This window comes from Atractosteus spatula, chromosome 2, assembly GCF_055471065.1.
Source record: "Atractosteus spatula isolate fAtrSpa1 chromosome 2, fAtrSpa1.hap1, whole genome shotgun sequence".
Classification (NCBI taxonomy): domain Eukaryota; kingdom Metazoa; phylum Chordata; class Actinopteri; order Semionotiformes; family Lepisosteidae; genus Atractosteus; species Atractosteus spatula.
The window spans coordinates 13,305,515-13,317,570 of record NC_142707.1 but is presented as its reverse complement, the minus strand read 5'-3'; positions in this window follow the sequence as shown (position 1 = coordinate 13,317,570).

Below are 12,056 nucleotides of genomic sequence, written 5' to 3'. Positions count from 1 at the left end.
GAAAAGTTTGTAAAGTGGTAAACAAGTATAGGCACCTATATTTAAAGAATGCTCCCAATGTTGCTCGTCACGTTCTAAAGTAAAACTCGATTAACCTTCTCTGCACACAGGCCAGCCTTAATAAAAGGAACAGTCCAGACAAAGACTACGCGCTGTATACCGAGCTGTGACAGAGCACCTGTGTGAGCCTGATCTTTTCTGTCCCGCGTGGCCTGTTTTAGACGGTCATGCAGAGGATAATCTGGAGCTATTCCACAATTTTTGTGTTTTGGAGGGGTTGCTTACTTGATAAATCCGTTCTCTGTATGTATCCTGAATTAAGGGAATAATTATCTTTGTGGCTGAGACAATTGTAGACCGATATTTTAAAAGCAGACCTAAACCCGTAGCTTTAACTGATGTGTTCTGCATTCTAAAATAGCAGGAAGTGAAGGCCATGAACTTTACTAAATAGAATAGCTGCCTTTAAATTCTGTTACTTCATAATCACGAATTTGTGTGTTCATACTGTAGGTATAATCCCTCCTTTGAAAATGGATTTTTTTCAGTGTGTCAGCCAATTTGTGCCAATAGTGCTTCTGTTGGGTGTTGCCTATTTGTCAGTTTTATTATTATTGTCTTTCTGGATGTTAATAATAGAATCTCCCATTTAAACCTTGTTTTATAGAAGCCATCCATTGAAACTAAAGCAATTTATCACTTGTAATACATCGATCTTATACAGTGCCCCAAGGAATGTCAGCCTTATAGTCAGACTGAACATATGCATTATTTTCATTTTTGGCTATAGTGTGTAAGGTTTGTGCTATGCAGTTGTTTATGAATGCATTGTGTAGAAGTGTTTGTTTTATTTGTGAAAATTCTGCACTGGATCAGTCCAATTCCCTGGACTGTGCCACCAGACTCTTCATTCTGCTGTGCATTAATGCCTTCTGGTGTGTACTGCCAGTGCTCATGGGAACACATTTTTCATGGTCTTATTTGACTGTGCAATCAATTTGATTTGTAGATATAATTTTGTTTGGCCCAAAGTGCACGGTTTTCCCTCTGTAGTTGTTTGCCCAGGCCAGCTAACTTCACATGCACCTGTAGAAAGTAGAAAGAAAATCTTTTAACTAGTTATGTAGTTCGACACCTTGTTGGTCTGTTCGTCCACATGCCACAGACCACCAATTTAAAAACTTTCTGGAGAGTTGTAAGCGGTATACATCAGGTTGGTGTCATGTGTGCTTGTGTGGCAAAATTACAAGAAGCCATTTTATGCTAAAAACAGGAGGACAAAGACATTTGAATGTACACTACTGCCAATGTATTTTAAACGCTATGGGCTTGGGGATGCAAACTAGAGAGTGAATACAGCTCTGGAAATCAAACTACTGCTGAATGCCTCAGCGTGACAGTGTAGCACTCACTTTGGAGGGATTCCAAACAGAGCCTTCCAAAGTCGTTCTACAGCATTCCGAATGACATTCCAAGAGGAATTCCTGGAATGCCTTTGGAACTTGCCGAGGATGCCAGAGTCTGGGGGCTGGAGATGGAGAGGTTTTGGGTGACAGCAAGCCAATACACTGTTGCCAACTGATATTCTTTATTGGAGTGTTTGGAAGTTTATTTTTAATGCGGATTTCAAAGTTTACTTTAGTACAAGAGTTTGTAGACTGTACCATTCTGTAAACTGTAGTCCAGTTATACCTGAATAGTTTGTACCCTTTTGTCTCCTCTGCATTGTGTGTGTGTGTGCGAGAATGCATCACAGGCTGATGGGTTTTAAAATCAGCTCGTTTTGCCGAGATTGGTGGTTTGGCTGATTCTTTGCATTCTCAGCTTGCTTATCTCATTGTTTAGATGAGCCAGCTCACTTACCAGTATAGATACCAGTATCTCTTCTGCTACAAACAGAGTATCTGACAAAAACAAAACGTCAGGCCATGCCTGTAATGATTACATGCCTGTAATCCTGTAACGAAGTGATAACACTGATCATCAGAGCTGATCCCCATCGGAAGTGCCAATCCATTCACCAGCAAGGCGTGATCTTGTCAGGGGAGGACTGTGACGCTGAGAGAGGCTGTGGGCTCAAGCAGGGGGCCAATTACATGCGTGACAGTCCAAGAGAAAGCCTTGCTTTGAAACCATACTGGATCTTTTTCATCAGCAGGATTAGTGGTACAATGTGAGGAATGATAAAATATAATAAATGACTATTTTTTAACTGTACACATATCCGTTTAATTATATATTAACTTGAATTAAAGATTTATCTGAACAGAACGGCTTTTTTTAAGCTCTCATCTTTTACTCCATTGTGTAACTGCCCTTCCTTCTCATTTTTTTGGATGTTGAAAATAACACTCCCCTTGCCCAGTCTTTTTTCTTTACTTTCGGTTCACATACAGTATGTTGGTGAGCACACCCTCCTGGTTTTTTCACATTCGCTAACATTTGAGGAACGCTTCTGCTCAGGCAGATGCAATAACTGCTGTTAAAAGCACACTGCCTTTTCTGCCTCATTTATACATTGGAGAAGTAGTTGGCATCTTGTAAAACCTGAAGTGGAATCAAACTTCTATGTAGCCTCATGGGAGCACTGTAAAACCTGGAATCGATCAGGTCGCAGGGCAGTAGGAGTCCGATAATCTGGACTGGACCACGCCACTCTGCAGTGCGAATCTAATAGCTATACAGTATCAGCTTCATTTTTTTAATGTTTTCTGGCTGGTGTTACTAGACAATGATCAGCCTGTGTGGACATAAGATATATTTCACTCATCCTTTTATTTTTATAAAAACGATGAGGCATATGATTCCTCCAAAGGGTATACTGGAAAGTGTGTCCATTGGACAGTCTTTCTCCCTGTTACCCTTGCTTGGCGTTGCCTGTGCAACACTTATGATTTGCACTTTCATTCTGTCTCATAACCAGTTGGAGCTTGCAGTTGCATCGTAAAATTAGAATTTAAACACGTCAACATGTACACACAAACATGTTCGACTATACGTTATAATTGCTATGTAATTGTTTACACAGATGCAGCCAAGTATTCTGTATCATTCTGTATGCATGCAGTTCTAGATCTAAACTCCATCCCAGCTCCGATGTTTTTGATTGCACTGGCAAATCACTCCATGCAGTTGTTGTCCTGGACCCCTTGGAATTTAAACTGGTTTTCCTACGTGATTTGATGCCCGTGCTTGAAAGCAGTCAATCACTAAGGATTTAGGTTTTTTCTTACGTTTGGACACCCGGGATGCACCTTAAACACTAAAAGCCCCTTTTGTGTGAAGAGGTGGGAGACAAGAGCAGCAGAATGGGGAGCTGTTGACATTTCCCTGGAATCGCTCAGCCCTGGATAATCTGGATTGGGGGACCGTTCTGCATTTGAAAAGGAGGTGTTTGGACTTCTAGGCAGAAATAAAAACACTGATTTCAGCACCTTTTGTGAAGAGCAACCCCCTACTGAGAGACATGGATGGCTGAAGATGTCCCTGATGCTGGTTGAGGTGAGAGGCACCTGTTTGCACCTTTCTGCTCTTCCCCCATCCCTGTTTAGGACACTTCTTCTGGGACAGGGTGCTGCTGTCTGCACAGGGTCACTCCTATAATTCAGACACACCACGGAGGATGACTGTAGATGGTGACAAAAGAGAATACAGAGGGCATTCAGCCCATCAGCGCCCCACTTCTCACTGCCAGTCACTGTTTTCTTTCCTACCGTCCGGTAAACGCTACCGAAGCATTCGGTCAAAGTCCAACAGACTACTGGAACAGCTTCTACCTCCAGGCAACAAGACTGCTAAATAGCCAACCTGCAGCTCCTTCAGCAAATCACCCGTAATGGCTACACGGACACACAGTTTTGTAATGGCTACACTTGGACATAGTGTATTGTATACACCCTGGACACATAGCAGCTCTATTTATATTGATTTTTGTCAGGGTTTATTTGATTTAATCAGCGCAGGTCTGCAAGTTACACTGCAAGTCAACTAATCTCAGAGAAACCTTGTTTGTCGCTTTAGAGCGCAAGCAATGACTGACGGGTGATAGACCACTTCAGACCAACTTGCTACGGTTGCCAGCGTTTGTACTGAATGTCTCCAAGAAGAAACTCTCACCCAGTCCATTTTTGACGCTATGGCACACAGGGCTTAATTTACAAGGGTGCGCTGCGGGTCCCTGTGCCAGGAAGAATAAGTCTTGTATTTTCAGTGTCGAATAGAGCTGTTCCACCTGCAATCCGCTTGGAATAGGGATGAATACAATCGCGACCCGATTGTGCTCGGTGCGATTGTCTCTCCTCTAAGCGGGCGGACCTGAATACACCACGAGAAAAGTTGTTGTTTTTTTAATGCGATTTGCAAACTCCATCTAGACGCCTTCAATCGTATCTCCTCTGTTTGTGCAGCTCCCCCCCCCCCAGGACACAAACTGCGGTGTCTGGCGGAGGAGATCGAACGACAGAGCTGCCATGTTTATGCGAGTGATGAAAACCGCGTCTAAACAAAAGAAAAAAAATGTCCCCAACATACCAGCCTTGCGGTTTTTGACGCGCTTCGCGGAGATTTAAAATAATCATCTAGTGTGTACACGCGGAAAAATGTCCATGCGTAAAAAAATATCTTAACACTGTCCACCTTTCGCCGCAAGAAGACATCTGCGATGCAACTGCGAGTTTTTAGCCTTCTTTTAATAAGATTATAATAAAAAAGAGGGTTGAAAATGCTGCGTTAGCGCCGCAGAGTCTTGTTTATTGGGGATGTATTACTCCTAAACGGGGTGTAAGGTCCCAGGTCTCAGGGGAGACCACACCCCAACTCACCCTCTAGGCTTGACCGTCCGTGAGCGTGCGCGACCCCACGTACACCGGCCGCGGCGAGGTGACGGAGTTTACATATTTTACACACGGAAATGTTTTCCGCTTGTTCACACCAGATTTTAAAACTTCGTGTACCACTTGCAAAACGGGTACGTTAAGAGTGATAATCGTAAATGAAAGCATAATTTGCGAATAGAAACACATAGGTTCATAACATCCATACGAAGTAACGCGCTTGGTAAAGGAAAGTGAATAGATCAGTTTTTGAGTTGAGTATCCCTGATAATTCTTATAATGCATAGGTTATTTCATTCGTTGTTACTTATTGTTACATGATTTTTCGTTAATGGCTATGAATTACAAATATATATAAAATTATAAAATACTAAAAAAAGCATTACAACGCATTACATATATATATATAAATTTAAGAACTGAACATTAACTGGAAGTTAGTTTGGATAGTTCACAGATAACCTTACAATCAAGGTTAAAGAAATACCAATTAAAATTGTTACAGATTTTATCCTGTTAAATTAACACTTTCTAGTTTCATATGTGAACAAGATCATTAACGAGTGTTCTGTAAGGCTGGAGAAGAAATTTGGACACATTTGTCATTGGTATATATACGAAGTTTGTTTTGCATAAACCTGAAAAACCTTAACCATTTAAATGTGAATATTAGTTTTAACGACTTTGATATTTTGTGCAAGATCTACTATGGAAGAAGAACATTTATTTATAATTATTTTGTTAGTAATTCTGGGCTAATCTCATATTAACTAAACAAAACGGTCTAACTTGAACACCATTAAAAACCTGAAAAAAACAACAAAGCAAAAACACAAGTGATGTAAAAATCTTATCTTACTGTCTTCTGATCTGTTATTACCTCTGGCAATATATTGTATTGTGTTTTGTTTTTGTACATTTATGTTTTTTGGATACCTTTTCTCTTTGTATCATTTACGTTCAACAAAAGTTTGAAAAATAAGATCAGTTCTTGAATACATGAGTAGGAACAAGACCAAAATGATTGGGATTTGCATGATTACTAGTCCTGATTATGTTGGGCAAATTATCTCGGACTTTAAAAACCCTGTGTTAATAAATGATGATTGTCCTGTTGCCTGAATAACGAAATCATTCTTTAAAAAAACTCCTCGCCGCAGAGCAGCAGCTACACTGAGCTCGAGGGGAACTGATGACAGACAGGAGAATTTCAGAGTTAAGATGGTGTCTGGTCTGCACAAAGCGAGCTTACAGTAAGATGCTTCTGGGGGAAAAAGAGCTCGGTGACAGGGTTTTTTATTTTAGAAATACAGCAATTTGCATCCTATTAAGCATGATAATTAGATAATGCTATATCATTGCATTTAGATATAATTTCTTTACCCCCAAATTAAGCTGAAGTCCTTAACTACATTTCACCCGCAGCGCACCCTTGTAAATTAAGCCCTGTGTGCCATAGCGTCAAAAATGGACTGGGTGAGAGTTTCCTCTTGGAGACATTCAGTACAAACGCTGGCAACCGTAGCAAGTTGGTCTGAAGTGGTCTATCACCCGTCAGTCATTGCTTGCGCTCTAAAGTGACAAACAAGGTTTCTCTGAGATTAGTTGACTTGCAGTGTAACTTGCAGACCTGCGCTGATTAAATCAAATAAACCCTGACAAAAATCAATATAAATAGAGCTGCTATGTGTCCAGGGTGTATACAATACACTATGTCCAAGTAGTGCAGCGTGCCGAATACAATGAAAACTGTGTGTCCGTGTAGCCATTACGGGTGATTTGCTGAAGGAGCTGCAGGTTGGCTATTTAGCAGTCTTGTTGCCTGGAGGTAGAAGCTGTTCCGTAGTCTGTTGGACTTGGACCGAATGCTTCAGTACTGTTTACCAGACTGTAGGAGAGAAAACACTTTGTGACTGGGATGACTGCGGTCCCTGGGAATGGACCTGGCCTTCTTAAGACATCTAGCTGAGTAGATATCCTATATAAGTGTAAGGAATTATTATTCATTATTATTACTAACTATGTCCCCAGTAAAATAAAAAGGGGGTGTTTAGGGAGGCCACAGTGTACAAGTCCAGCAAGGTATGTGGTCAGGACAGCAGCATTAACACTGTACGCCTGCAGACATCTTTAATGACCTGTCAGTTTCACTGACTTCTTCAGAGATCTGTGAAGAGAAGGGAAGGGAGAAGCAGAAGATCTGTGGACAATAGAGGACACAAGACTGAGTCTCAAGAACCTGTGATATTGATTACCTCAAAAAGGAAAACAATTGGATGGGTTCTGTTTTGGAAGTGATTGAAAATGATTGGGAAAAATGCACCTGAACAAGAGAAGTTATTGTTATGTAACTGTCTAACCTTAACAAGATGTGTTCATATATACTGTTCAAGGTATACAGTATATATTATTGTAAAGTGTTCTATTTTGGGATTCTTCGTATTTACTGTATTTGTGAAAAGAAAATGAAGTTCTTAAAAATCGAAATCGAATCATTTCACTGACTTCTTGGTTAGTAAAATTTGTGTTGTCATGTTGGGAGTGTTCTGTAAAACAAATTTCACCAGTGGGACCATACAGCATGAATTGAATTGAAGGACTGTGCCTTCAACCATACAGTGTCCCCTGTAATCACATTGCAGCGTGGGCCAGAGGGAACAGCACCCCCTACTGGTCCACTGACCTGTAGGTTTTCCCTTCCCAGTACTGACCAGGCACAGACATGCTTAGCCTTTGAGAGCTGCTCTCAGGCTACAAGGTAGTATCAGTGTCTTCCTTGCCAATATCAAAGCAATGTTGCTGTTGTCTGTACCTCAGAGCAGTTCTACTAGATGAAAACTGCTGATAATTTTACATTTTTCATTGTGTCTTTGTATCAGTCTTGGATTGCTCTTGTAGGCATAACTTGAAAGGCTGTGTGGCTGCTGTGGGAACGGAGCTCTGTGTCTCGTTTGGCCAGAATGCAAATTCTCCGTAGGAGAGGACATGTACTCCTATGTATATGTATCATGTAATGTGTATTGGCGATCCTGCTGTTGATGGCTTCTTATGCATTTGCTAATCAACTCAGCCACTCTCCTTTATTTTAGCAAGGATATCCCAGTTAACCCAAGTGAATCTGAACCTGAAGACCGGGGGCTCTCAGAAGGCTGCTCTTGTCTCGTGTCAGATGTGAAATAGGAACGGTGATCCTGCACAACAGAGCTCTGCCGAGGTGTCTCTGTTGCACAAGGAACAGAAAACTCTTGAAAACTTCCTCTGCAACCACCAAGGTGAAAAAACGAGTGCTCACTAAAACACATACTTGACGCAATAGGAAAAAAAAGTATTGGAATGTCACAAGGTTATGATAAATGTCTCGGTAGCTGCTGTACTCTGACTTTACAAAGATATGCAACATTGCAGGGGAAGGTTTTTGTTTAACACAACAGGTGCTAACATCCGCAAAGGCCCAGGAAAAGTCAGCCCACTGGTCGTCTTCACAATCAGCAGTGAAACACCAGCCAGGGGAAACCACAGAGGTTAAATGTAAAATTCAGAGCAGGGGGCACCTCTTTACACAAAGTTGTGGGAGACCGGAACGGGCTGCCCAGCTGTGCTGTTGAAGCCGATGACCAGGCGTCCTTCGAGAATCATCTCATCTCGAGATCCTCAGATCAATAAACTATTAACTACCAGCGAACTACCCAACACCAGCAGACTAGACCGGCAGAATCCCCTCTTCTCCTGAAACATTTTCACTCTCAAATGCGCATACTTTCACTGAAAACTTTGAGGGTCAGGGTGAGGGCTCAGAGGTAGCTAGAGATGTGCAGAACGTGGGAACGGGGTTGTTTTCTCTGTTGTTTGTGTCACAGGTGGCCACAACCTCCTTGTCTCCCGTCTGCAGAAGGTGCTGGGTGTACCAGGTGACTGATCACCTGCCCCCCACCTTCTCCTCTCCCTAAACTGCAGCAGCTCCTCCCTGACACACACCTGCCGAACTGGGATCGCTGGACCAGCAGCTCTAGAAGATCAAAAGCCTCCCCCACCCCCCTCCCAAAATCATTTGTTTTTCTTTTTCCTGCTCTTCAGTCGGTCAGCCCAACGATCGCCCAATAAAGCACCTCACATTTTTATTGGTGCCTTTCTTGTGTAAAGTACATCAAAGCAATTATCAGGACAAACTCATATCAGGGGATCAGAATCTGACATCTTGACACAATGTTAATTAGTGTCAATGATTAATGTAAGTGAGGTATGGATGCTTACACCCTCTCTGAAAGCATGATCATTTTTTCCCCTGTCCAGCCCATCACATTCAGCAAGTGTAGACTCAAACTGCCCCTGGAGTCACAGGAAGGAAGATGTCTTCCTAAGTATCGACATAGTGTTAATAATCTAAAAGTCATTTGAGGTAAGGTGCAAAAACATGTGAACTAACCAATCTTTTTGAATCAGAGAACAGTTGATTTTGTAAGGCTGTGCTCCCCAAAGAAAATAAAGAACAATACTGGCTTTAACTCCTTCAAACCTCCTTCAAAGGCTAGATAATAATAAGGTTAATGATTTACTGTTTGGCGCTAATCTTGTCACATAATCAATCCCTGATTTTTCAAACATTGAATGATGGTACAGGGGTACATGATTGCCACACTAAAATTAGCGAAAAACATATATCAGATTTAACCCCTGGAAAGCATGAAGTACAGTGCCTTGCGAAAGTATTCGGCCCCCTTGAACTTTTCAACCTTTTGCCACATTTCAGGCTTCAAACATAAAGATATAAATTTTTTATTTTATGTGAAGAATCACCAACAAGTGGGATACAATTGTGAAGTGGAACGAAATCTATTGGATTTTTGAAACTTTTTTAACTAATAAAAAAATGAAAAGTGGGGCGTGCAAAAGTATTCGGCCCCCTTGCGTTAATACTTTGTAGAGCCACCTTTTGCTGCGATTACAGCTGCAAGTCGCTTGGGGTATGTCTCTATCAGTTTTGCACATCGAGAGACTGAAATTCTTGCCCATTCTTCCTTGCAAAACAGCTCGAGCTCAGTGAGGTTGGATGGAGAGCGTTTGTGAACAGCAGTTTTCAGCTCTTTCCACAGATTCTCGATTGGATTCAGGTCTGGACTTTGACTTGGCCATTCAAACACCTGGATACGTTTATTTGTGAACCATTCCTTTGTAGATTTTGCTGTATGTTTGGGATCATTGTCTTGTTGGAAGATAAATCTCCGTCCCAGTTTCAGGTCTTTTGCAGACTCCAACAGGTTTTCATCCAGAATGGTCCTGTATTTGGCTGCATCCATCTTCCCCTCAATTTTAACCATCTTCCCTGTCCCTGCTGAAGAAAAGCAGGCCCAAACCATGATGCTGCCACCACCATGTTTGACAGTGGGGATGGTGTGTTGAGGGTGATGAGCTGTGTTGCTTTTACGCCAAACATATCGTTTTGCATTGTGGCCAAAAAGTTCGATTTTGGTTTCATCTGACCAGAGCACCTTCTTCCACATGTTTGGGGTGTCTCCCAGGTGGCTTGTGGCAAACTTTAGACGAGACTTTTTATGGATATCTTTGAGAAATGGCTTTCTTCTTGCCACTCTTCCATAAAGGCCAGATTTGTGCAGTGTAAGACTGATTGTTGTCCTATGGACAGACTCTCCCACCTCAGCTGTAGTTCTCTGCAGTTCATCCAGAGTGATCATGGGCCTCTTGGCTGCATCTCTGATCAGTCTTCTCCTTGTCTGAGCTGAAAGTTTAGAGGGACGGCCAGGTCTTGGTAGATTTGCAGTGGTCTGATACTCCTTCCATTTCAAGATGATCGCTTGCACAGTGCTCCTTGGGATGTTTGAAGCTTGGGAAATCTTTTTGTATCCAAATCCGGCTTTAAACTTCTCCACAACAGTATTATGGACCTGCCTGGTGTGTTCCTTGGTCTTCATGATGCTCTCTGCACTTTCAACAGAACCTTGAGACTATCACAGAGCAGGTGCATTTATACAGAGACTTGATTACACACAGGTGGATTCTATTTATCACCATCAGTCATTTAGGACAACATTGGATCATTCAGAGATCCTCGCTGAACTTCTGGAGTGAGTTTGCTGCACTGAAAGTAAAGGGGCCGAATAATTTTGCACGCCCCACTTTTCATTTTTTTATTAGTTAAAAAAGTTTCAAAAATCCAATAGATTTCGTTCCACTTCACAATTGTGTCCCACTTGTTGGTGATTCTTCACATAAAATAAAAAATTTATATCTTTATGTTTGAAGCCTGAAATGTGGCAAAAGGTTGAAAAGTTCAAGGGGGCCGAATACTTTCGCAAGGCACTGTAAATCTGATATACGACCTTTCAGTGTGAGCATCTGGGTCAGGCCCTGCATGTTGGATGAGGCCATCCTTGCCAGCAGCTATATCACCCTGCAACTCACAACTCACAGCTGGCAGCCCCACTGAAGCTCAACAGGTGTGAGCCTGGTCAGTACCTGGATGGGAGACCTCCTGGGAAATCTAAGGTTGCTGCTGGAAGAGGTGTTATTGGGACCAGTAGGGGGCGCTTACCCTGCAGTCTGTGTAGGTCCTAATGCCCCAGTAGAATCATGGGGAAACTATACTGTAGAAAGGCACTGTCCTTCAGATGAGATGTAAAACCAAGATCCTGTCTCTCTGTGGTCATTAAAAATCCCAGGGTGTTTCTCAAAAAGAGTAGGGGTGTTACCCCAGTATCCAGGTGAAATGTCCCCCTGGCCTTTACCAATCATGACTTCCTAACAATCCCCATCTCTGAATTGGCTTCATCACTCTGTTTTCCTCCCCACTGAGAGCTGGTGTGTGATGAGTGTACCTGCACACTATGGCTGATGTCTCATTATTCAGGTGGGTCCTACACATTGGTGTTAGTGGAGGAAAGTCTCCATTACCTGTAAAGCACTTTGAGTAGAGTGTCCATAAAAACACTATATAAGTGTAAGGAATTATTATTCTATACCAGGCACATGGTGTGTTTGTGTCACCTCCATTTTGTGCCAGGTGTTGTGCTCAAGGCCACTGAATGCTGTAACATCCAAAACAGTAGTGGGAGTAACCAGGCAGGAGAGCTGGTGCCAATGCTATTGTGGTAACAGCTGTAAAAAAGCCCCTGCCAGTCTGCTGCACTCTCACCCCAGCTCGCGAGCCTCACTACTCTTTGTATAAGCTTGCTGTCAGTGAGTTGTCACCCCTGCCTGCTCAGAGCCCCT